Source organism: Astatotilapia calliptera, chromosome 22 (genome assembly GCF_900246225.1).
Source record: "Astatotilapia calliptera chromosome 22, fAstCal1.2, whole genome shotgun sequence".
Classification (NCBI taxonomy): Eukaryota; Metazoa; Chordata; class Actinopteri; order Cichliformes; family Cichlidae; genus Astatotilapia; species Astatotilapia calliptera.
Window position 1 is genome coordinate 25,808,566 of NC_039322.1, and position 27,048 is coordinate 25,835,613.

Genomic DNA, 27,048 nt, shown 5'->3' on the forward strand with positions numbered 1-27,048 from the left:
GGATAAACAACAGCAGCACGTTTAAGCATGATCAGCTGTTGTTAGAATGTATTTAATATTACTTTCTAGTATCAGCTGAGGTTTGCTGGAGGCATAGCTGTAAAAGCTGCTGGTCATGATATCCGTTTGGATATGTGGTGAGAGGGAAACATGAAGATGGAACCAGGAGATGTTCTTACTAAACGTCCTTACTAGAGCTGAGCAGGTGATGGATAAACAGGTTTACCTTTTAGGTGACATTAATGAGTTGAAGGGAAGTTATGAACTGTTTCTGAGAGACAAATAACACCAGGATCCTTTTTTATGTAGCTGACAGCTGGTAACTGTGCAGGGGTGGGTCTAGCAAAGTTTTGTCAGGGGCCAGGTAGGCAATTAACAGGGAGAGGGGGGCACAAAGAAATATTTTTCTTTGTTATGCCATTTAAAAACTTTGAATAAATAATTATCTGAATCTTACAACAACAAAAGTGGTCATCTGATTAAATGTATAGAAATCCATAGTACCTTTTTCCTTTGGGAAGGTACCATCTGTGCAGTCTGCAATTCTGTTGAAGAAAGATGTTGAATCTATTTAATTAGTGTAGAAAAATAATTGATTTCTGTGCATTTGTTTTACATTTGCATGGTTCCCTAATATTTTTGCTGGGAGTTGGCAACCCTATTAGTTAGGTAGGTAAGTACACGGCTGGCCTGGGAACGCCTCGGTGTTCCCCTGGATAAGCTGGAGGAGGTGGCTGGGGAGAGGGAGGTCTGGGCCTCTTTGCTAAGGCTGCTGCACCCGCGACCCGGTCTCGGATGAAGATGGATGAATGGATGGACAGTGTTATATGTTTAAAAGTAACCTAGTCAGTTTTGAAGCTCTAAAGAATGTAGCATCATAGGCAGTGTAGTCCGTGCTGCAGGGAGAATGGACTGCCATACACGTTATGGCTCTGTGAGCGAGGGAGGGAGAAAAAGGAAAAGTACGAGTTGTCATCGAGCAAAAACGGGAGCTGGAAGCATGTAAATATAATAATAACCACTGCAGCCAAGAAGAGTGCCTGACGAGCCCAGTTGTAAGTAAGCTATTAAGACTCGACTGTACACCGTGTTCGTGTTTTCCTCCAAAAACAATAAGTTCCGTTGGAGCAGTCTTTCAAGGCCTCTCTTTGTCTCTCGCAAGCAAAGTTGACCCACACAACAAAGTAAAGCTATTTTTTGGCTACGAGCCTGACACAGAACCCACCGTATTAGTCAGAGGTCCCTTTACTACGGTTCGGAGCCGCGGACCTTCAGTAACAGTAATAAATCACACAGCAATAGTACATTCACATAGTTGTAAACAGCATGATAATATATTAAGTAATCCAAAGTATTCAGAATATGTTACTCTCATTGAGTAACGTAACGGAATACGTTACAGAATACATTTTGGGGCATGTATTCTGTAATCTGTAATGGAATACATTTTAAAACTAACCTTCCCAACACTGATTATATGGCACATAAAAGTGAGTAGAACTCCCAATACAACTGTGCAACAGCCAACATGTGCAGTGGGACATATTGATCATTTTTGATGTTCATTAAAAAAACCCATGATGGATGCACAGGAGTGTAGTTATTGATTCAAAAATAAATGACTGTTGGATTGTATTAGATGGATCTAGGATTCAAGCAGAACTGAAAATGCCATTTAACTTGGAATTAAAAGCTTCCCTGTTGGGTACTCATGTTCCACTTACATTCAGCATTACCCACCAAAAACACTGTGTTTATTGACCTTTTGTCAAACCAAGATCGATGTATCCTGGAGAGATAGTCTGAAAATGTGCAATTATCTCCGCTGTTAAACTATGTTGTCTATCGCCCTCCTTCAGTCTTGATGAATGCTGGCATAAACCCATTAGATCTGATTGAGCTATGTTTCATCATGCTAACATGCAAAGGTAGAATACAATACTGTAGGTATATGTACAAGTCTGTTTACATCTTTATTCATGTATCTGGCAGTAAGTGAGCTGGTAAATTGAATAACAAATCCAAATGAGCTACATCATGCAATTATAGTTGTGTTATTGATGTCTCCAGGCAAGAAGTTAAGATATTTTGAAATACTCCAGCAAAATGAATCTGTGAATCCAGTTTCATTTATGCCTTCTAAAGGAACACAGCAAAATCTCCAGTGTTAAATTAACACTAGAGAGTGTCTATATGGGTCCACACCTCTGAGTGTTAAATACAACACTGTTGAGTGTTAAATTAACACTTTTGACAGTGTTATATGTTTAAAAGTAACCTAGTCAGTTTTGAAGATTAACAAAGACTAACACTGAGCAGTGCTGATTTTCTAACACTGGAATATTTCTAACATTTTGAGTTATTTTCCAGTGTTAAACAATCAGCACTGCTCAGTGTTAGTCTTTGTTAATCTTCAAAACTGACTAGGTTACTTTTAAACATACACAGCAAAAATGCCAGTGTTGATTTTTCAGTGTTAGTAGATTTCAACAGAGTTCCGAGTTAGTTCAACACTTAATCGAGTTAAAATAACACATCGGGAGTTGATTCCTGAAAAGTGTAAGTGTAGATTTTAGTCGTTACTGCATTTTAACACTGTGGGTGTTAAATTAGACCACACCTTCATTTCCTGTGGAGCTTCGCAATCCAGAATCTTCGGTCGCCATTTTTTCTTGCTGATGCGGTAAGTTTTATTCGGTTAAATATTAAGTTTTAGATTGATGTTAGAACAAGTAACATGATAACTAGTAAAAGAAATAATATTTATATCAAAATACATCATCTTTAAGTGTCATATTTGAATTTTAACGGTTTTTGTTAAGCTGGGCTACTGCTAGCTAGAACTCTGCAAAGTACCAGTTTCTTTCCTAATATTCATTTAGCATAATCTGGCTATTGGCAGACTGTAATGAATATTACATGTTAATATATTTCACAGTTTTTATTAAATGCCTTTTATTTATTTTCGAATTAAACTGCCAAAGCCTTAGGGTCAGTGGTCTCAAACTCGCGGCCCAGAGGCCACTCGTGGCCCAAAGGCCACTTGCGGCCCACGTCAGTTGAGGTGAAGAAGTATAATGCAATTTGGCCCTTAAAGTGACTTTTTTTTGTCATTAGCCAAAAATGATTTAATATAAAGGCAATGAGGGCAGAGTGTTACCGGCCCTCATGGGTAGTGTAGTCCGTGCTGCGGGGAGAACGTGTGGAACTGCCCCTCCCGTTGTGTGTTTGAGCGCGAGAGAGGGAGAAAGTAAGAGCTGTTACCAATGAGAAATGGAAGAAGAGAGCATGTAAATATAATAATAACCACTGCCGCCAAAATGAGTGCCTGGTTGTAAGAAAGCTGTTAAGATTCGACTGTACACTGTGTTCGCTGACAGTAAAGCTACAAGCCCGACAACCCAGCGTATTGGCCAGAGGTGTCATTACCACGGTTCAGAGCCGCGGACCTGGCCGAGGTAACAAGAGAGTACAAACATGTGGAGGGATTGGCTTTGTTAGTTCAGTGAGAGTCAAAAACTAATGTGTACACTTATTTCTGCATTTTTATTTTGTTAAATATGAATAAAATTACAGCAGAAGTGCTGCAAAGTGTCTGACCAGAAAGAGAGGACCATTGTGTTAATTTGGTAGTTCAATTAAAGGCATCGGTTAGTTAAAGAGGGAGAGGGGGGGATGCGTTCATATTTGCAGTTTTGTCTTGTTATACAATATTTGAAATTTAAAAACGAACAAACCAAACGCTACATTGTCAGGAATATTTGTGGGGAGGGTTTTTATCGCTTAAAATATATAAAAAATAATAAAATAGAAATATGGTTCCTACTAACCCCTGTGATAGTTGAGAGAATACTGTATTGCAGTCATGTTACACAGCTTGTACTACTTAAAAAATGGACCAAGGATGTTTTTCTTAACAAAATTTATTTTAACTCAGTCTAAAGGGACTAGACATGCTAGATATTTTGCAAAGAAATGGTGTTATATGCTGGACCTTATTTTACTCTTGGCAGGTGGTGATATGCTGGTTCCCGAGAAGAGATGAACTAATCAAAGTCAGCTTTTCAAGACAGCCCCAAGACTCTTCGCAACTTGTGTTCAAATGTGAGGCCGTTGTCAGGTGATAAATGCAAGGAAGAGGCACTCAACTGACATGAAACATGTCAAAGACAACATGAAGGTGACATTTCAACATAGGCAAAAAGTGGTTCAAGAACCTGCCATAGCTTCTACTGTCCTGGACCTTTTCCCAAGATTTCTGGATACACCTGGCTTGGTAAGGCATAAAATAATTTAATGACTGCTTTGTGGTTCCTTTGTTTGTTTTCTTGTTAATGTGTTGTTTCTGTTGTTACACTTTGTGTTTAAGATTTACCAAGACTTCACAATGCTGTTTTTTGGGGAGGAAGTGTCTGGTAAGTTCCTTGCAAAGTGGCCAACATTCTTCAAGCCAAGGATCATCAAAGATTGCAAAAATCTGTCCCAGAGTACAGAATTGGATGAGCTGCTCATTTCTGCACAGCGTTACTCTAACGAGGCTGGTAAGTGTAAGTTGGAAATGGTAGATTTTGCATGCCTTTACAGCATTTGCTTAATTCCCACAACACAATATATCACTCATTTCTGTATGGTATGAAAACAAGCTTACAAACATGTTAAACCTGAAATGACATTTAATGTAGTTTGAACACAAAAAAAGTTACATAATCTTACTATTGTTATGACTCGATTGTTATGACTCACTTGGTGGCCAGAAGATTTTAAGTCTCTAGAAATGAATTTTTATACCAAGGCGCTGGAAAACTGCCTTATTAGAAAAATTATCAGGTGTCTAAAATGTCATCATGGTATTACATAACGTGGAAAAATGACTGCTGTGGTCCTTTAAATGACAGTAATTGTGATGATCTTAATTTCTATTCTGTAGTTTGGGACTGCGAGGCGGCTGCCCTCTTTTGCTGCTTCACTTCACTCCATCATCTAAGGGAAGGACGTCTTCAAAGATTAGCACATCAGATGCTGCTCACCACCTAATGAAATTCATCAAGGTATGCTTTTTAGAATTGTATATTTCTCTTTTGATGAGAACAGATGCAAATTATCAACGGCTGATATTTTAAGATGGCAAGGTGATCCAACCTGCAGCAGATGTATCTATCCCAGACAAGCTTGGTGTTGCAGGACTGACATGTCATTGTTTCTATTAAAACTAAATGTACACATTGAAACAAAAATAATTGTGCGCGCGGAGTGAAACATTTTAATATTGTCATAATTTCAAACAGCAATGCCTCAACATCAGATTATCAATTTTGTTTAATGTGAATCACTTGGTTTCTTTCTCTCCCTCAGGTGGGAGGTAGCACAGAGGCTTTTCTTAAGGCTGGCCCCACTCAGCCATTCGTCCTGTGGGTTGGAGAAAGAAAGAACATCATCCAAAGTTTCTACCCAAAGTTTCTACATTGTCCTAGATCAAAAGGTCATTCCCTGTGTGACACAGATGGGAGATGCAGGTTTTGACAAGGCAAAACTTTTCAAGGCACATTTTTTAATTTGCCGTGTCCTTTGATAAGGCATTGGACAACTTCTACACATTCATCCAGACCATCAAGTGTATGGCATTGATGTTGGCAGCGTGAAGGACAGTCCTCGGGTCAATGAAACAAGAGGAAGTCTTCACTGTACGGTTTAAAGATATCCACTATTCAGCACTTTGACTGGAAATGTTCATCTGTTACATTTGCAAGATACACCACACAAGTTGCTCAGTGTTATTTAGACATTTGAAGTTCCAGCATGGTTTGTACCCAGGAAAGTTTTTACGTTTGACCTGTGGAGAGCCTGGATGTTCATTTATCTTTCACACGTACTCTGGTTACAAGCGGCACTTATTCCGAGCACATGGAGACTGCGTTCACTCTGAGGTCATCAACAATTTTGAGCCTGTACCTAACGATGGAACCTCTGTTTCACAGCCTGTAAATGTGGCTCATCCCATGACAATAACTACACCGGTTCCAGTTGAAAAAAGGCAAATACTGAACATGTGCAGCTCTGTTATTGCTCAAGTACAATCATCAGGAGTTCCTGAAAGTACTGTACAGTGTTTAGTTGGTTCATTGGAGGAACTGGTTAATGACATCCATGCACATGCAAAACAATCTGTTGTCGACTGTTCGTCAACTGATACATCAAGAGAAACCTTAGAAAAAGTTGAGGATTGCTTTGATCAGCTTGAAAATCCATTTTCATGTCTTAACACAGAATCTAAAAGGATAAGATATTTTGAGCAAAAATGGAAAATAGTTGAACCCATAGAGCATGTTCTTGGTGTGCGTTTTGATGTACGCAAAGATAGAACAACAGGGACATACAGGCAAGTTCCTGTCAATGATAAATTCATGTACGTTCCTATCATGGGATCCCTTTCATCTATGTTTCGAAACAGTGAACTTTGTAGCAGTTTCCAGAAAAAAAAACTAAACATGGAGGGATTGTACAGAGATTTAAATGACGGCTCCTACTTCAAAAATCACAGTTTATTCTCACAACAAGAACATGCTCTCCAGATCCAGCTCTACTATGACGATTTTGAAACTGCTAATCCTTTAGGCTCAAAAAAGGGGGTGCACAAACTTGGTTGTATTTATTTTGTTTTGAGAAATTTGCCACCAGAGTTAAATTCTGTGGTGATGAACATTCATCTTGTAGCCCTTTTTCATTCAGAAGACTTAAAAAAATATGGGTTTGATCCTATCCTAAAGCCACTTGTTGATGATCTAAAGATTTTAGAGACTGAAGGAATGCAAGTGCCCTTTTCAGCCACACCTGTGAGAGGTTCGCTTTTTCAGATTACAGGTGACAACTTGGCTTTACATAGCATTTTTGGTTTTGTTGAATCATTTAGTGCAAACTATTGTTGTAGATTTTGTTTAACTGATAAGACAGAGTTGCAGTCAGTTTTTAGTGAAGATCATGTAGGCTTAACACTGCGTTCCAAAGAACTTCATTACAAACACTGTGGTGCCATTCAACAAAATCCTGCTTTGGCCTCAACATTTGGTGTAAAAAGAAATTGTTTACTCAATTCACTTCGGCTGTTCCATATTTCAGACAACTATGCTGTAGACATAATGCATGATCTACTAGAGGGAGTGGTGCAGTATGAGTTAAAGCTTGTGTTTCAGTACTTGATTAAGACCTCTTTGATATCCTTGAATTCATTGTCACAGAGAATTATAAGCTTTAACTACGGATATGCACAGAGAAGGAACAGGCCAGGTGGGCTAAAACTGGATGACAACAGCAAAGATCTTGGGCTTAATGCTGTGCAGTCATGGTGTCTTTTGCGGAATAGCCCATTGATTTTTGGAGATATCGTTTGCAGAAATGATGGACATTGGAACTTGCTACTTTTGTTAGTTCAAATTGTGAACATTGTTTTTTCACCCATTATAACTCATGGCATGACTTGCTATTTGAAACATCTGATTGCCGATCATCACAAGGCTTTCAAATCTCTCTTTCCAGAACGGAATTTGATTCCAAAGCACCACCTAATGATCCATTACCCACGCTGCATTAGAAAAATTGGGCCACTCATACATATGTGGTGCATGAGATTTGAAGCAAAGCACAAGTTCTTCAAAAGATCTGTAAAGAACTTTAAAAATATCACAAAAACACTAGTAAAAAAACATCAGAATCAATTAGCCTTTCATTTTGAAAATTTTTATTTTAAAAGATTACAGTTCGGCCCCATTAATGAAGTCTTGGCCAGCAGCTTAAAAGGCAGTGAAGCACTGAATAAAATGTTTGATGTTTCTTCTATTGTTTCTACAACTTCCTGGGTCAAAAGTTATGGTACAGAATATCAAGTTGGGATGTATGTTTGTTCTGGTGTTGAAAATGAGATGCCTTTGTTCAGTAAGATTGTCAGTATAATTGTTAGCGATTTCAATACTTATCTTCTAACTTGTAAGGTCTCAACAGTATATTTCAATGATCACTTAAATGCATTTGTTATTGAGGATGGATTAGATGTCTTTGCACTGATCTCTGTAGATGATCTGGTGTACTATAGACCTTATGATAGGCAATTTTCAAATGGCACTGATGACAAAATGTACATTGTCCCATACTGTAATTTTGTATGACTTGTTTACTTGTGGTGTATCTGAATACAAAGTATTTTGGAACGTTAATGTCTTGTATTTCTTTGTAATGGGTGGATGTTGGGGGTTAATTGTAGCAGTAGAGATATCAGAGATTAATGGGAGTTTATTGTAATCTGGTGGTATTAATGATTTGACTGACACTAGTGTTAGTGTTAGAAAATTAACACTATTCAGAGTTGAATTTTTTAACACCAGGGCTAGTGTAAAGTACCACCAACACTATTCGGTGTTAATTTTTAACACTTAACACCAGTGTAGAATATTTTTGACACTGGTCAGTGTTACTCAGTGTTAATTTTTAACTCTGTGCAGTGTTAAAATAACACTAGCTCGTTGTTAAAAATATAACACTTTGAAAAGTGTTAATTTAACACTCAAAAGAGTGGACACATATAGACACTTTTCTAGTGTTAAATTTAACACTCACAGTGTCAATTTAACACTGGCGATTTTGCTGTGTATAACACTGTCCATCCATCCATCCATCCATCTTCATCCGCTTTATCCGAGACCGGGTCGCGGGGGCAGCAGCCTAAGCAAAGAGGCCCAGACCTCCCTCTCCCCAGCCACCTCCTCCAGCTTATCCAAGGGAACACCGAAGCGTTCCCAGGCCAGCCGAGAGATATAATCTCTCCAGCGTGTCCTGGGTCTGCCCCGGGGCCTCCTCCCGGTGGGACATGCCTGGAACACCTCACCCAGGAGGTGCCCAGGGGGCATCCTTGTCAGATGCCCGAACCACCTCAGCTGGCTCCTTTCGATGTGGAGCAGCAGCTGCTCTACTCTGAGCCCCTCCCGGATGGCCGAACTTCTCACCCTATCTCTAAGGGAGAGGCCAGCCACCCTTCGGAGGAAGCTCATTTCTGCCGCTTGTAACCGCGATCTCGTTCTTTCGGTCACTACCCACAGCTCGTGGCCATAGGTGAGGGTAGGGACGTAGATCGACCGGTAAATTGAGAGCTTCGCTTTTACACTCTGCTCCCTCTTCACCACGATGGACCGGTGCAGCGTCCGCATTACTGCAGCTGCAGCCCCAATCCATCTGTCGATCTCCGGCTCCCTTCTCCCATCACTCGCGAACAAGACCCCGAGATACTTGAACTCCTCCACTGTCAAAAGTGTTAATTTAACACTCAACAGTGTTGTATTTAACACTCAGAGGTGTGGACCCATATAGACACTCTCTAGTGTTAATTTAACACTGGAGATTTTGCTGTGTACTCTATATCTGGTTAAGTATAAGAGCCTTTTGTTTAGATGGACTGCTAGACTCCTGGCACCAGCTTTGGGGGGTCTTCACAGGGGACGGGGCGATCGTGGCTCAAGAGTTGAGAGTTTGCCTTGTAATCGGAAGGTTGCCGGTTCGAGCCCCGGCTCGGACAGTGTCAGTCGTTGTGTCCTTGGGCACGACACTTCACCCATTGCCTACTGGTGGTGGTCAGAGGGCCCGGTGGCGCCAGTGTCCGGCAGCCTCGCCTCTGTCAGTGCGCCTCAGGGTGGCTGTGGCTACAATGTAGCTTGCCATCACCAGTGTATGAATGTGTGTGTGAATGGGTGGATGACTGGATATGTAAAGCGCTTTGGGGTCCTTAGGGACTAGTAAAGCGCTATATAAATACAGGCCATTTACCATTCACAGGTTCACGTTCTGACACACACACACACACAGATACTTACACAACGCACAGGCAAGGTACTCTTTGTTTGTATGTAGACGTCATATGTTAATGAACCTATGTATATTCATGTAACCTCAATAAAAGATCAGTGTTACGGGGGAGCGGATGAGGGCGAGTGGGGTCAAGCGAAGGAACGGCGCTTGTCGTGGTTCTCTCCCTCATATATGGTTAACACAAAGAACTTTGCCTACTTGGTGTTCAATGCTTTTGCTGTGTAGTTGAATTGTCTTGAACGTTCCAGCGAATAGGTTTAAGCTACAAACCTATCACATGTTATACTCAGTTAGAGTAGAAAAGCAGTATATAATAAGTGGTCCATATACCATTTAGTTATGGAAGTCATGTTGCCAGGAAACGGGACGTGAAATTGCTGTCAGAAGAGCATGAAAGTGCTCAGACAGCAGCTACCTACTTTTGTAAGATGATTGGCTACTGATCACTGAGTAGTTAAAGCAGAGCAGAACTTGCAAGACTTGAACACAACATACAGAAAAACACTGAATATGATACACTACCTTGATTATTAATTGTGCTGCTGCTGTTCATAACTGCAGAACTCAGAGTGCAAAGTTTAGATCAATTTTACAAGGGAAAAGTGCGGCATATACCATGTCTATTACCTATAGTTTCCTTCACAGCAAATCCAGCATGTCCAAATTAACACTGTCGGATTTGATTTCAACACTATTAAAGTGTCTATATGGGTCCACACCAGAGAGTGTTAATTTAACTCTTTTTGGAGAGTTGGTACGTTAACTCTGATTTAGTGTTAAACACCAAATCTGTCTGGAGTTGATAATTTAACACATTGTGTTAAGAGTTTATATATTAACTCTCAAAGAGTATTTTAGTTTAACTACGTAAGAGTTATCTTCTAATTCATTCTAAAAAGTGGGAATTTTACTGTTCTGAACTTCTAGAAATTTCTTTTGGAAATAAACATTTACTAAAAAGATGCAATGGTTTTTGAAAAACATTTATTCTGAACTGTGCACCACAATTTTAAAACATTTTCTGAAAGATGTAACAGTATACATGTTCTCACTTTCATTAGAATTTTGTTTATCAAAAGGTCTGACATGGTAAATGCAAATAACAGCGTTCTCATCACTTATTTCTTCAATACAATATGCATGTCCTTCATTCATCCCTTTGTGGAACTTCAACGCACTTCTGCTCTCCCCCATATTCCATCTTCACAAGCATATCCTGTGCGGAGATTGAATAAAAATTAGTTGACACTAATTAATGGCACAAATAATCCAGTAAACAATTGCAGCACAGAAAAAAAAAAAAAGGAATCCTCTTTGAGCCATTACTTGTGTTAAGTATTTTCCCAAAAGACAAAGACACAGGCAACAGGTAATACTGAACTAAATGTAAAACCTCAACCTTTTTCATTTTTACCTAAACCGTGTGCGCAAAACTCTGGAGGGATCTATGCTAACGTAGAATCCAGTCAGGACGTCAGCTACTGCTGTTTGCTCGTTTTTTTTGTTTTTTTTATGGGCGATCATTTTCAGGCTTCAAGTAGCACCATTATACCAACATTTCACATTCTAGACATTGTTTTAGGTGTATTTGACCAAAAATGTGACTGAAAATTCACATGCAAGCTTTTTTTCAAGGCTGTGGTATTTGCCGGCAAACAATACCTTTCAGCTAGCTAAAACAGAATATTATGCTATCACCGAGCAACATGGCTAATGCCTTTCACACAGCTTTGTCTCAACTCCAAAGAGCCACAGAAGTAAAAGCTCATAATAATAATTGAAACAATCTTTGAAAAAATGACTTACCAAGCATGGCAAACAACTCAAATATGTAGAGCAAAATGTTCTGAAACGGCTTCACTTCAGCTTCGATTGGAGCCTATGGTGCTGGGGGCGGAGTCTGTGAATTTACTCTATTAGTGTCATAGCCCCTCTAGGAGTTCAGAGTTAAGAGGTCAAGAGTTAATGTTTCCATTGTAACACCTCCAGATTTGACAGAGAAACACTCATTTTTAACACTCGATTTGAACTACTATCATTTTACACCTCAGAGTTACATTAAAAGAATGTGACTCTGCTTAGAGTAAAATTAACTCTACTTTTGCAAGAAGACTATTAACACCAAAACATTTAACACTTTTGAATTTGCTGTGTGTTTATAAAAAAATTTTTATTGATTACAAAATACGCTATATCGGATTCATATCGGTATCGGCAGATATCCAAATTTATGATATCGGAATCGGTATCGGACATTAAAAAGTGGTATCGTGCCATCTCTAGTTTTCCATTTAGTAGTAGTACCTGGTACTTAGTAGATTTTTTAGCTCCTGTTTGGCCAGGGTTCTCGTGACTCATCGAGTTAGTCATGAAATCAACTCATTCGCATAAATCACATCCAACACGTTTGAAACCCGACAATGGGGAAAATGACTACTCACAAACCAACACCATGGTTCTGGATTCTGACAAAAAGCCCTAGACTGAGCAGTGGGTACACGATTGCCATGACGTACTCCATTGTTGTGTTATATTTGTGTCACATGCAAATGATGTCACAGACTTTCAGATGCATTGCTATAAAGATCCCATCGACACTGAGGTGGTATCTGAATTGTAATGGAAAATGATTGAAACCGAGTAGAGCAGAGTTGAGCCAAATAGGTACAAGTGGAAAAGAGACATTTGATCTTTTGTGGGCCGGACCAAGAAAACTCCCTTTTCTGTGACATTTCTTTGTCTGTGCAGAAAATTAACTGGACATTTAATCAATGAAATATCTTAATATAAGAAAAAAAATATCACAATTTCAATAGTGTGTCTCAGTTTTGCTACGTCATACAGAAATGAATGTCTAGTAAATATAATCTGTCAGCATGACTGAAGAAGCTAACAAGTTTCTTACAACATAGTGCCTGAAACGAAGCAGACGTATTGGTTACGGTGAAGGGCATGACTAGATATTCGAAGTTTTCCGGAGGCATGTTAAACACAGTTTTCCATTCGTTACCCTCATGGATGTGGATGAGGGGAAATGCATTACATTATGGAGGTCTATTTTAGTGAAAATAATTCCAACTGCGAAAGAGTCTTTGATATATTTTTCCATGTCCACCCTCTTAGGACAAGAGAAGTTAAATATTTTTTTGGTGGGTAGTGGAGCACCTAGGAGAAGGTCAATAGTCAATCGTATGAACAGTGTCTTGGGAATGAGAGTGGTTTGCCTTTATTGAAAACTTGTTGTATATCTGTATTGTTGTATTCCTGGGAAAATTAATGTGAGACCAGGAATGTAGGCTCAGAGCTAGCTGGGGAGGTAGGCTTTGTGGATTTGAAACAGTTCGACAAACAAATTGGTCTCTTGGGCACAATTAAAGGGCGGTGAAAGGTTTTCTTAAATTCCTCAATAAGCAAATCATAAGAGCAGGTGGAGATTGGAGTACATTGGAAAAAGGTGTCTGCCTAAGCTAGGGCCTTAAGTCATAGATAACCTACGACATAGGAAAGTTTAGCTGCTTCAGTAAAACTGAGGTTTTTGAAGGTGAGGCAGGTGCTTATGTACCTGCAGGAGCCTCAGTGGGGGTGGGGGGTAGGGGGGGGGGGGGGGAGTTGGAACCAGGGAACCTGAGGAGGAAGTGGAAAATACCTCAGCATGAATTGCTTCAATTAATTCAATAAGCCAACCAAAGTGCTGGTTAGTGATTACATGTTAAGCTCTCCGGAAATGTGTAGCCACAGACTGATCTTTAATTATGGCCGCTTGTTTAGAGATGGCAATCTTAATTGGATATGCTTAGAATGCAAATACATCCTTGGCCAGATACATAGATCTGGAAAGAAAAGTGGGGAGAAAGAGAAGGGCAAAGACACAGCAAGTCAGAGGGACGCTGGTCAGACTTGAACTTGAACCATGCCTCTGCATTCCAGCCATCTGACATATGGCTGCCTGCTCACCCACTGAGCTCAATTGAAGCCTGCCATTTACTTCTTTTATACATGCACATCTTTTACAACTTTGTACCATACTAAATTTAAACACTAAGACTAAAAGCTTTATTTGTGGGAAATTGTCATTGAGTATTTTAGTTTTTGACTAGGCTTAATCAGTGAGTAGGATGGACGTTAAATGTACACTGATCATTGGGTGATGTTCATCTACCACTAAAAGTTTCTGTTTAACATGATGTTGCCATAACATAGGACATGGTAAGATGGAAGTTTTGAAGTTTTGAAATTCTTAACTCTACGTTTCAAAGAAATCGAAAAATGCGAAAAATGTGTTCAACATCTGCATTAATCTTCTCCTCAGTTTAATGTCGCATCTCCGAATGAAAATAATCTTTGTCCTGGCTGCCTAGATCTCTAATGCACACATCTATAAGATCGATCAGCTAGAAGTTCAGAAACACAGCAATTGCAGTGTGATCTTCTAGGAGAACTGGGGTTCATTGATCATGGATAGTTTCCAGTTGCTCATCTGATTGCTCTGTTACCTCTACTGGGAACAGAAATGCTTAGATCCTACCTGTTCTGGAATACACAGTAGATAGGTCATTAGATGCTTCAGATCAAGCTTTCATCTTAACCCCTGTATCCTGTCACACTGTGTTCTTCACTTTCCCAATCAATCTCTACTATAACCACAGAGATCATGAGTTAGCCTCCTTTGACAGCCTTTTCAGAACAGAATACATGTATAATGGTCATCACTTTCTCCTCCTCTGCAGACAGCCCCTGCTTTACCAAAGATTGAAACTGTCTATATCTCCAGTAAGCCTTTGTATCATTTACCTAGTATTGAGTTTTGCTATCTGTAGTACACTTTCCATTTGTTGAACAGAGCACAGCCCTTTGCAGTGACACCGTCTCAATTTTTAATTACCTTCAACAGAAAATAACTTTCCAACACAGATTCATTACCTTCTGTGCACATGCATTTCTTCTTCATGTCAGAAAATCTGTCTTCACCCCGTCGAAATAATTAAGCAGACACTGTGACACAGAATATCAGAATTTTTATCTCCACTTTTTCGTAATATCATACAGTCTCTGAACTGAACAGTCATTTGCTAAAACACCCAGACAGGATTGTTAAAATGGCCGGAAAAAAAACACTCTATTCACTCCATTTGGAACTGACCTACGGACTCTGGATGGATCCTAAAACAATAAGCTTAAAGCTCAATTTCACATTTAGACCAACATTATTATGTTGATGCAGAAACAACACCAACACAGGGGCATCAAAAGAAAACTCTACAAACAGCTAAGCAACAATCATATCAGCTCCTGTTAATGATTTGTCGCTTACAATTTTACGTTTAGCAATTATCTTCATAGTTGTCTTGAGTGCTATTACATCCAGTTTTTGATGAGCAAGAAAGTGAAGGCCAGTATAAACACAAATTACAACATTCTTCAAGCAGAAAGTTTAAAAGATAGATGAAGCTCACAGGTCTAAAAAGCGAAGGCGACATAGAAGGACCTTTAACCATTTCTTTTTTTAATTGCCCTCAGTGCCTTTGACCTGAGAAGTGAGTAATCAGTTTCCTCCAGCGTGTGTTTGCTCCACATCCAAGTCATCTTCATTGTTATTATGCTAATCCAGTTGATGGATGCTGGTCTTCCAGGTGTTGTTCAATAAATTAGATTCATACAACAGAGTGATGTTGCAGTTTAGCTAACACCTTTGGGTGTTGCCAATAACAGTATTTTTCTGAGGTTACGCAGAACTTTTGCAACTTTATACTTAGGGGAACATGCAGATATTTAAATATTAAAAAAAACAATATTTAAAAGAAAGAACAAGTGCAGCAGGCACTTTGAGTCCATGTCAGAGCTCAGTATATCACTTTCCCTTTTGCTCTTGAAACAGAGAGACATTGTGTTATACAGACTCAACAGCCTGCAGGCAGGTTCACTAAAAAAAAGGTAAACATTTCAAGTTACACCTTCATGCCAGGATAGCTCACATGCCTTGTGGCATTTAGTGTTTTTTGTTCTTTCGTTTTTTCATTTCCTTTTTAACTTCTAAATTCTTGCCAGGTTGAGTTTGAGAGAAAACAGCTGAAGTATCCATTACAGACTGGTCTCAAATTTAGGACTGAGAGGAATATTTTTGGATGTGATTTTATAAAATCATGTTGCCAATAAATACATGCACAGTAAGACTGTATTCTTACTGTGCAAGTAAAAATATGTTGGAAAAAATACAAACGTATAAAGGTTTTTGGCATGAGGCACCAGCACGAGGATGTGAATCAGCAACCACTTGCAAAACTGAAAACAACTTAAATGTAAGTCAAAACATATGGGAGAAAGAGGGGGATGGGTGGTGGTTAAGGAGGTAGAGCAGATCATCTACTAACTGAAAGTTGGTGTTTTGATCCCTGGCTGCTCCTGTCTATAAAGTATCCGCGAGCAAGATACTTCACGCCGAGATAAGTACTGTTCAGACTTAAGAGACAAAGTGCTTGTGTGAATGGGTGTGTGAGCCATGTTGTTAGATTTGTATTGTTGATTGTCATTTATACTTAGAAATATTTACTCATATATGGTTAGAGTTTTATAATCAATGTCATGTTGGTAGAGGTTTGATCCTTAGTAGTCTCTGGAGACTCTGTGTGCCTCCCAGAGCACTTTGGCATGCATACAGAACTTAAGGTCAGAGGAGAGGTTATATCTGCTCTTACTGATTTATGGTATAGGAGGACACCTACTCTATATCTGGTTAAGTATAAGAGCCTTTTGTTTAGATGGACTGCTAGACTCCTGGCACCAGCTTTGGGGGGGCTTCACAGGTTCACGTTCTGACACACACACACACACACACACACACACACAGAGATACTTACACAACGCACAGGCAAGGTACTCTTTGTTTGTATGTAGACGTCATATGTTAATGAACCTATGTATATTCATGTAACCTCAATAAAAGATCAGTGTTACGGGGGAGCGGATGAGGGCGAGTGGGGTCAAGCGAAGGAACGGCGCTTGTCGTGGTTCTCTCCCTCATATATGGTTTACACAAAGAACTTTGCCTACTTGGTGTTCAATGCTTTTGCTGTGTAGTTGAATTGTCTTGAACGTTCCAGCGAATAGGTTTAAGCTACAAACCTATCACATGTTATACTCAGTTAGAGTAGAAAAGCAGTATATAATAAGTGGTCCATATACCATTTAGTTATGGAAGTCATGTTGCCAGGAAACGGGACGTGAAATTGCTGTCAGAAGAGCATGAAAGTGCTCAGACAGCAGCTACCTACTTTTGTAAGATGATTGGCTACTGATCGCTGAGTAGTTAAAGCAGAGCAGAACTTGCAAGACTTGAACACAACATACAGAAAAACACTGAATATGATACACTACCTTGATTATTAATTGTGCTGCTGCTGTTCATAACTGCAGAACTCAGAGTGCAAAGTTTAGATCAATTTTACAAGGGAAAAGTGCGGCATATACCATGTCTATTACCTATAGTTTCCTTCCTTTAGAAGGCATAAATGAAACTGGATTCACAGATTCATTTTGCTGGAGTATTTCAAAATATCTTAACTTCTTGCCTGGAGACATCAATAACACAACTATAATTGCATGATGTAGCTCATTTGGATTTGTTATTCAATTTACCAGCTCACTTACTGCCAGATACATGAATAAAGATGTAAACAGACTTGTACACATACCTACAGTATTGTATTCTACCTTTGCATGTTAGCATGATGAAACATAGCTCAATCAGATCTAATGGGTTTATGCCAGCATTCATCAAGACTGAAGGAGGGCGATAGACAACATAGTTTAACAGCGGAGATAATTGCACATTTTCAGACTATCTCTCCAGGATACATCGATCTTGGTTTGACAAAAGGTCAATAAACACAGTGTTTTTGGTGGGTAATGCTGAATGTAAGTGGAACATGAGTACCCAACAGGGAAGCTTTTAATTCCAAGTTAAATGGCATTTTCAGTTCTGCTTGAATCCTAGATCCATCTAATACAATCCAACAGTCATTTATTTTTGAATCAATAACTACACTCCTGTGCATCCATCATGGGTTTTTTTAATGAACATCAAAAATGATCAATATGTCCCACTGCACATGTTGGCTGTTGCACAGTTGTATTGGGAGTTCTACTCACTTTTATGTGCCATATAATCAGTGTTGGGAAGGTTAGTTTTAAAATGTATTCCATTACAGATTACAGAATACATGCCCCAAAATGTAGTCTGTAACGTATTCCGTTACGTTACTCAATGAGAGTAACATATTCTGAATACTTTGGATTACTTAATATATTATCATGCTGTTTACAACTATGTGAATGTACTATTGCTGTGATTTATTACTGTTACTGACCGCGGCTCCGAACCGTAGTAAAGGGACCTCTGGCTAATACGTCGGGTTCTGTGTCAGGCTCGTAGCCAAAAAATAGCTTTACTTTGTTGTGTGGGTCAACTTTGCTTGCGAGAGACAAAGAGAGGCGTTGAAAGACTGCTCCAACAGAACTTATTGTTTTCAGAGGAAAACATGAACACGGTGTACAGTCGAGTCTTAATAGCTTACTTACAACTGGGCTTGTCAGGCACTCTTCTTGGCTGCAGTGGTTATTATTATATTTACATGCTTCCAGCTCCCGTTTTTGCTCGATGACAGCTCGTACTTTTCCTTTTTCTCCCTCCTCGCGCTCACAGACACATAACGTGTATGGCAGTCCATTCTCCCTGCAGCACGGACTACACTGCCTATGATGCTACATTCTTTAGAGCTATACTTGTAGCATTCTGCCTATTAGCTTAGCACAACAACAACAAAAAGGCGCTCTCTCACCCAGGAAACACGCAGAGAGAGAGCGTCACCCTGTAACCATGGCAACCGTAACGCTGCCGCCTGGAACAAAAGAACGTAGCTGTCAAACAAAACCCAAACAGTCCTGATCCGCCACAATATGAAACAGGGAAGTACCGCCGTGTAATCCATTTATTTCAACAAAGTAACTGTATTCTAAATACCACCTTTTTAAACGGTAACTGTAACGGAATACAGTTACTCATATTTTGTATTTTAAATACGTAACGGTGGTATATGTATTCCGTTACTCCCCAACACTGCATATAATAAAAATGTATAAAAAGGAAAAAAAATTTGACTTACACTGACAAATAGCTAGAGGTCTGTTTTCAGACTCAGGCTCAATGACAAATGGGAACTTTCAGGTTACATTTGCGCTAGGTTATCACTACCTTTTAATTCTCAAAACAAATAATACACATTAGCCTACTCCACACTGTGCCTAACAAAATCGGGGTGTAGGATTTAGAATTAGGATTGAGATTTTGAATTCCCTCTTATTATTTATTAAAACATATTTTGCAGTAGAAACTTTAACCTTTCATAATGAGTGTTACAATTCATGTTAGTTTTGGGTGTTATTAAAGTTAAATTAAGCTTTCAGTTTCATTTGTCTCCGTTGGTAAATTGGAAAAAATGAATAAGGGGCTGCACTGCTAGTTTTGCTTTTTCTCATTTAATAGGTTACGAATGTGCCATTTTGAAAAAGCCACTAGAAATCATTTCATATTTCTCCTCAGTATCTCTGAGTATTCCTTTCAAATAAATATGACTTTTTATGAGGAAAACATTTTGAGCCACATAATTAAAGGAAAGCTGTGCTGATTGTTCTACACCATATGAAAAAAGTAGTTTCTATTATTGGGATGTTTGGGACAAAGACTAAAGTGATCTTAGAAGAAGTGCCTGGAATTTAACCGAACTCTGTGGGTGAGTTTTACAAACAGTTCAAGGGGTGACATCTTTTTTGGCCTGGGCCTCATCTCTTCAGCAGGTTTGAGGTTAGAGACTAGATTAGCAGCTAGTAGAATAAAAACACCAGAATCACGAGCTGATCATTTTGTGGTTGAGTTGCATTGTTGCAAATATAATTACGAGATCTGAATAGAAAGAGGAATGCTATCCGGCCCGCTGTAATTTTCCCTTCTCTCTTCCATCAAGGCCGGTCCATTTAATGTATATTCATATTTCCTCTTGAAACTCTGCTCAGGGTTATTGTGCTTCTCGGAGGGATTTTAAATGCACAGCATGGACTTATTAGTGCAGTCTCACATTATGGAACCAATTCCTAGCTTTTATATAACTTTGTTATAAATATATAGAGAAAACTGTCTTGAAGGTGGAACCTTTTCACATATAGCTATAAATAATGAATGCTGGCTTAGTGTTGATTCAGAGGTGCTACTTAGATTGAAGTGCAGTTGTCTGACAGAGTAAAGAAGGTGACAAAGTATTTGAAGTTCCTGGTATGGTTTAATATGGTCAGTTTAAAGAAATATATTTAGTTAGCAGTTGGTTATCTAAAATTAGTACATGGGTTGTTTATGAACAAAAATTGTTGCCACAGGAAAACAAGGAACAGAGCAGCAGTCATTTGGAAGTTAGCCATTTACATACACACAAATAAAGAACCAAAAAAAAAAAAAAAACAATTGTAAAGGAAACTTTTGTAGACAAATTTCTAAATGATTGAATTGAACGGCTCATAAACCAAAGCGCTACCTCATCTGTCAGAAGCAGTGGTGCTTCTATTATGGCTTGTGCTGCCAGAAAGCTGGCCCTTTGTTGATAGTTTCAGTACTGATGGAAGTAACAGAAGTAATCCAGTAGTAAACTCAAATTCATCCAAATGCATTAAAGCACACCGGACAGCAATTTATCATTCAGCAGGACAGCAATCCTATTGCCAAAGCAACCAAAGAACATTTCAGGTTGAAGTAGTGAAACTATCGACCTGCTGAATCAAAGACAAAAGGAGCCTGCTAAGAGCTGATGCTGTTTGTAGTTCAGTACTATTTCAGTTCAATTCAACTCAATAAAACTTTATTGATCCTGAAGGTTGACCCCGAAGGTAAATTGGGTATTTGTACTCTTAACCAGGTGATATTTAATAGGCTGGAAAGTTAAAGATTAAATGTCCCAATTTCTGTTGGGGTCACATTTGATCCTTTGATAAACTTATCTGACTGTTTCATTTTTTATTTGTTTATCAATGAGTGGACAGTTTTGTGTTATTCAGAAATAATGTGAGAATACTGAACAGTAAGTCCAAGGTAAAGAAGTTTTCAGTACATTTGTACAGTTTACAGAATGAACTTTGTAGGATTGGTGCAGGGCAGGTCTAAGATCTCTTGGTCAATGGTTGGTTTGTGAAGCAGTTATTAAAGTGAAATTAAGGTAATAATGCTCTTTAACACCATCTAACATGCTTTATAGTAGGAGCAGGCTTGATAGTTCATATAACATCTGCTTATATATCCTAGAGTGTAGCTGGTGAAATCCAGATTCAACAGTAAACCTCAGAGTAAAAAAGTCAACTGTTTACGCAAAGAAAAAAACCTAATTGATCTCACAGTACAAACTAAACTATTTCTTATCTTATTATATAAGTATTTTTAAAAATATATATATCAGGTTCTACCTTTTAGAATACAACTCTTGAACTTTGAATGGTATATTTTAAAGCAGTAATTTAATATGAAAAATGAGTTCAAAACTCAACTCCACAATACTGTAGTGCTTAAAATCATCAAAGACTTGCGTCAGACGTTTTACTTGTTTCATGCTTATTTTATTGTGTTGCTTAGGAAAACTCCACTGAGGTCCCTTTCTGTAAATCATAGCTAAGACCAGTTATACACAGTTATATACACCAGTTATATACAAATCAAGCATATTTTTTCATCAGTTTCTTTTTCATATTGCATATCTCTCACAGAGATTGGCACTCTAATGTTGGATACATGTACATTTATTTCAAATTCAAGTGCAGAAGAATGGAAAATCCAAACGTGTGCAACTTTTTTTTTTCTGTTTTCTTGTCTCTGTAGAAAGTACATGGAGTTTTTTAAGACCCTGATCTTTGATTCTCTTACTGCTGTCGAACTTACATCCATGTTGTAAATGGTGATGTGTTGCGCCTTGTAATCCACAGTGCCATCCGACATAGAGCTGGGAGCTTTTCTGGAAGCCTCTTAATCAGTGGCACAGCAGATGGAGTGGTGGGGAGGGAAATGTCGAGATGCATTAGCTTCAGCCTTCTTTCCTTTCACACTCCTGAAAAATAGACGTTAGCGAGGTGGATCTGTTATGGAGCTGGGTTTTGGCCATAACATATGGTCAGTGCTTCTGGTCTCACATTTTTAAGCTAGGGCTTTCCAATTGGGCAGTTATGATTTGATGTAAATACAATTGTGGAAACTGAGTAGTTACAACTCAGCAATATTTTTCAGCATTTTACAAAATCAGTGGCAATGTTTTTAGTTTGGTCAGGAAACTTGACTCTACAGAGAAACTACTGTCTTCCTTTTGCTTCATTGCTCTGCTTCTCTGGGGTTCAGAGGGGTCAAAGTCTATTTTGTTGTTATTACTTTACTTTAGTCTGGCTGTATAGGACTTTTTGCAGGATACATCTCTTCCTTTGCCTTCACAGTTTGTTCCTCTGTGCTATTTCTGGGTCAGTCATTACATGTCTTACTTAATGTAAAAGGCTAATCAGAGGCTAGATGGCCATTAGAGTAACACTGGAGGTGTTAAAAGTGGCAGAGGAAATCACATCATCTACTTGCAACATCATTAAGCAACATATTTCACCAGACTGCAGCTGGCACGATGGCTGTCCCGCTGATCTTAGTTTTAATGTCAAAGCATTGTGCTGGTTGTGCTTGCTTGGTTAGACGGACACATGGTCATTTGGCAGCACCACTTTACTGATGATTGTGGTGTCAAGACAGCATCTGCTCTCAAAACTGTTTGGCTTCAAAAGTGACAGACATATTAAAGGCCTGTTGTTAGTTTTTTACTATGCCTCCATGGGCGGTCATAGACCTAAAATGGTGAAAATAGAGTGAATTAGAGTGGTGGTTTTACTTATCCTTTAGAAATCCAAGATAATTTTTTTTTAAGTTTAGTTGTTTAGCTCAAGGAAACGTATAAATGGAAATCACTAGCAGCTTCATATTAGGGTGGGCGATATAAACGATATACGATAGAAATGATATAAATTTGGCCAACGAGAGAGATTTTGACTATATCGCTCTATCGCTATAGCGCATGTTGATGATGTCATCAAGCTGCGCCTGTTTTGGTCAAAAGCATCGCAGCGGCTAAAACCATTATCATCTGCAAATTATGGCGGGTGACAGTCATAGCAAAGAGATGAAGCACTTTTGAAATATGGGGAAAGCCAAAAACTGCGCTTCCTCCACTTCCGTAACATTAATTGATTCATTAATGTTGAATTCTCTCGCAGCTGTTCTATTCCTATGTTGTTGCAGTATATTAATAACTAACTTCGTATTGTGGATGAATAATCTCAGTTGTTCTCCTGACTGAAGTTTGGCCCGTGTATAGCATCCTGCTATGCGATTGAATTTGTCCCTAACCATCAGAATCCCTCACATTAACTTTTATTGAGTGGAAAAAAAGTTGGCGTTCATCCTCCAGCTTCACTGTGCTAATGTTATGCTAACATAGCTGTGTCACTAGCAATCACGTAGCACAACATTGTATACCAGGTAGTCCAACTTCAGTAACCCTGCAAACACCACTGCTGTTTAGTTTTCTGTCTTCATTTATGTTGGAAGTGGTAGCAGAGCTGTACGTTTGAATTAGTTTCAAAAATCTCTCAGTCAGAACATGGTATGAAATGTTTAGGTGTAAACTAGCGAGCTAACTTCCTGTTAACTTCTAACTCGGTTAAATTAAATAAATTCTATTTTCATGGATGCATGGATGTAAAAATCCATGCATCCATGAAAACAGAATTTATTTAATTGTTACACCTGATAAAGCAGCAACGCTGATGATTTAATTACAGATGAAAGAATTTAGACCGTTTTTAACTCTTAGTGTTTGTTTGACTTTGGGACCTAAAGGGACGGAGTTTTGGACCCAGATTACTCCGCGAAGCTCCTCACTACAGCAGCCGTAATGCTCTGACAATCAATCAAGCAGTGCAGCTTACCAAAGTTGTACTAAAACATTTTTTAACAGATTTCTGCACGCCAAAATCAGTTCGAGGTCAGTAAGCACAACCAGAATTCATACATAAGGCACACTCTCGATTTTTGAGAAAATTAAAGGATTTTAAGTGTGCCTTATAGTGTGGAAAATACGTTATACAGAAGAAAATAATATATCGTGATATATATCGTTACCGCACATGCTTCAAATTATATCGCGATATGAATTTTAGGCCATATTGCCCAGCCCTACTTCATATACAATTTTATCTTCATTAAAATCCACATTTAAGTGACAGATCTAGAACATGTTCCTTCTCCAATATTAAAGCAAGTCTCTATAATCAGTGGTTTAAATTAACAGAGTGTTATGATGTCTTTTAGGTTATAGTTTTCTAACGTCAGAACTCCGTCAAGGTCAGAACTCCGTCAAGGTCAGTCCTAAGCCCAATTGCAAAAGGAAGAGGTCGCCCTCCCTAAGTGACCAGAACCCGGAGACCGTGGAAAACAGACATGAAACCAATATGCCGAATGCGATGGTTTGGCCATGTGTGTTGAATGGACACGAGCCAACTACCACACCAACTCCTCTGGCGTAAACAACCTACCCAGTGGAGAATCCAATGAATGGCACTGAACCGAACATGGCTAAAACAGGTCTAAGATGACATCAGAAATTGCAGAATAAATCTCGACGAGGCCAGGACAATCACCAGTGATCGTCATGCATGGAAACCATTTGCGAATGAAAATTTGACCACCATAGGCACCCACAACGCCGTATGGGCTTAGGAGTCAATCCAGGCCTAACTCCAGCTAGGGATCAAGGAGACAAGAAGGAGAGTTTTCTAGCAAACAGCTGTTTTGGGAAGCAGCTGCTTGTATGTCTAGAACTTTAGAACTTTAAGTCCTAAGGAACCTTTGCCCTGTTGTTTTCACACTGGAGGGTTTATTCCAACTACAGGGGAATCACACTCCTCAGCCTCCCTGGGAAAGTCTATGCCAGAGTGCTGGAGAAGAGATTTCATCCGTTTGTCGTACCTCGGATACAGGAGGAACGATGGGTTTTTTAGTCCTGGTCGTGGAACACTGGATCAGCTCTTTATCCTCTCAGGGATACTTGAGGGTGCATGGGAGTTTGCCCAACCAGTCTAGATGTGTTTTGTAGATTGTGAGAAAGCATTTGACCGTGCCCCTTGGGGGGTCCTGTGGGGGATGCTCCAGGAGTATGGGGTGTCTGGCCCATTCCTACGGGCCATTCAGTCCTTATACAACCGTTGCAAGAGCTTGGTCCGCATAGCTGGCAAAAAGTCAGACTTGTTCCTGATGGGTGCTGGACTCCATCAGGGCTGTCCTTTGTCACCGATTCTGTTCATAATTTTTATGGACAGAATTTCTAGGCGTAGCCTAGTGGCGGAAGATTTCATTTGGGTGGTCTCAGGATCTCATCTCTGCTTTTTGTAGATGATGTGGTTCTGTTGGCTTCATCGGGTGATGGCCTCCAGCTCGCCTTGAAACAGTTCGCAGCCGAGTGTGAAGCGGTGGGAATGAGAATCAGCACCTCCAAATCTGAGGCCATGGTCCTCAGCCAGAAAAGGGTGGCATGCCCACTCCGGGTCAGGGACGAGTTCCTGCCCCAAGTGGAGGAGTTTAAGTATTTTGGGGTCTTGTTCACGAGTGGCGGGAGAAGGGAGCAGGAGATCGACAGATGGATTGGTGCAGCGGCCGCAGCAATGTGGCCCTGGGGCAGACCCAGGACACGCTGAAGAGATTATATCTCTCAGCTGGCCTGGGAACACCTTGGTGTTCCCCCGGACAAGCTGGAGGAGGTGGTTGGGAGAGGGAGGTCTGGGCTTCTCTGCTTGGGCTGCTGCTCCCTCGACCCGGCCCCGGATAAGCGGAAGAAAATGGATGCATGGAACCTTTGCCCTATTATTTTCAGCCACCTACAGCAGTGTCTTCCATCGGAAGTTAGGGACGTCTAATTCCATATGCAGCATAGATGTTCCTGTACACTATCTGAGCCATTTGGTTGCAGATTCAGCTTATATATTACTTCCTACTACTATGGGCTAAATAGTCTCTTGTTTGTCAGCACCTGTCATACCTTTTGGAGGTATTTAGCTCTTTCTAACTTTCTTGTTTGGCTTAACAAAATCTGGGTCAGGTCTTTGAGAACTAGGACATACTTATGAGTAGTTGGTTACTGAAACAAGACATACATGGTCAAGACTGAGAATATGGGCTAGATGGAATTTTATGGTTTTAAATAGAAGACCTCTATTGAACAAGAAGAACTTGGTAACTCAGTGCTATAATATCACTAGAAGAAAGCTACTAATAATGCTGAAGATCTAGAGACTACAGCACAATGTTAGCAGTAGTGAATAATATGGTTATTATGAGCTGATCCCGTGCAAGACGGCAGTGTAACTGAACTAGACGGCCAACCACCTGCAATAACAAATGTTACTGAGCTGGAGATGAAGATTGTGGCCAGATTCAGGTGAGCCACATGATTCCCCTGGCTCACTGACAAAGCCTCATCAAAGCAGATGCTTGCAGATGTGAACATAGCTCTACTCACCATTAACCATTATAACCAAAACCATTCATTCATTCTGGTGATTTGCTGTTGTATGACCACCTTTGTAATGTTGATCGGTTCTTATTATTCGAGGTTGCTGTGGCCTCCTAGAATGGTTAACACGAGACACAACAATCCTGATCATGAAAGATTCATAATGGTGGCAAAGAGCAGGAAGGTGATTTGGAATGAAGATGTGGAAGCCAGAATAGCAGACCTAGAGGACAGCTACAACTACCTATCTCACAGGCCAATATCTTCATGGTGAAAACCTTAGAAAGCCAGCTAGAGCCAATTACCTCTGAAGACTGATGCTTTAAAGAAATCAATGATTTAAAAAGGTAATACCCCTTCTTACTTCCCAGTGTATTTCTTCACATTGCTAGACATACTGTAGATGCCGTTCATATATCATAATATCATACATTTTCCCTCAGAACTCTGTTGATTGATCATATGTGAATTTTGAAAGCTAACAATTTTACATACTCTACCTTTTTAGAATATTTAAAGCAAGGGCGTAGATCTGGTTTTGACATTGGTGGGGATGGATGATTCAACCACCGAACCCTGCCCT

The 27,048-nt window shown here is 39.5% G+C and overlaps 1 long non-coding RNA gene across 1 annotated transcript; it reads left to right on the forward strand.

Moving 5' to 3' along the window:
• The first annotated feature begins 4,386 nt into the window (after positions 1-4,386).
• LOC113014098 (uncharacterized) lies at positions 4,387-6,190 on the forward strand. Its single transcript, XR_003270927.1, has 3 exons — positions 4,387-4,541; positions 4,928-5,048; positions 5,353-6,190. It is a non-coding gene; the product is annotated as an uncharacterized LOC113014098 (long non-coding RNA).
• The last annotated feature ends 20,858 nt before the right edge of the window (positions 6,191-27,048 follow it).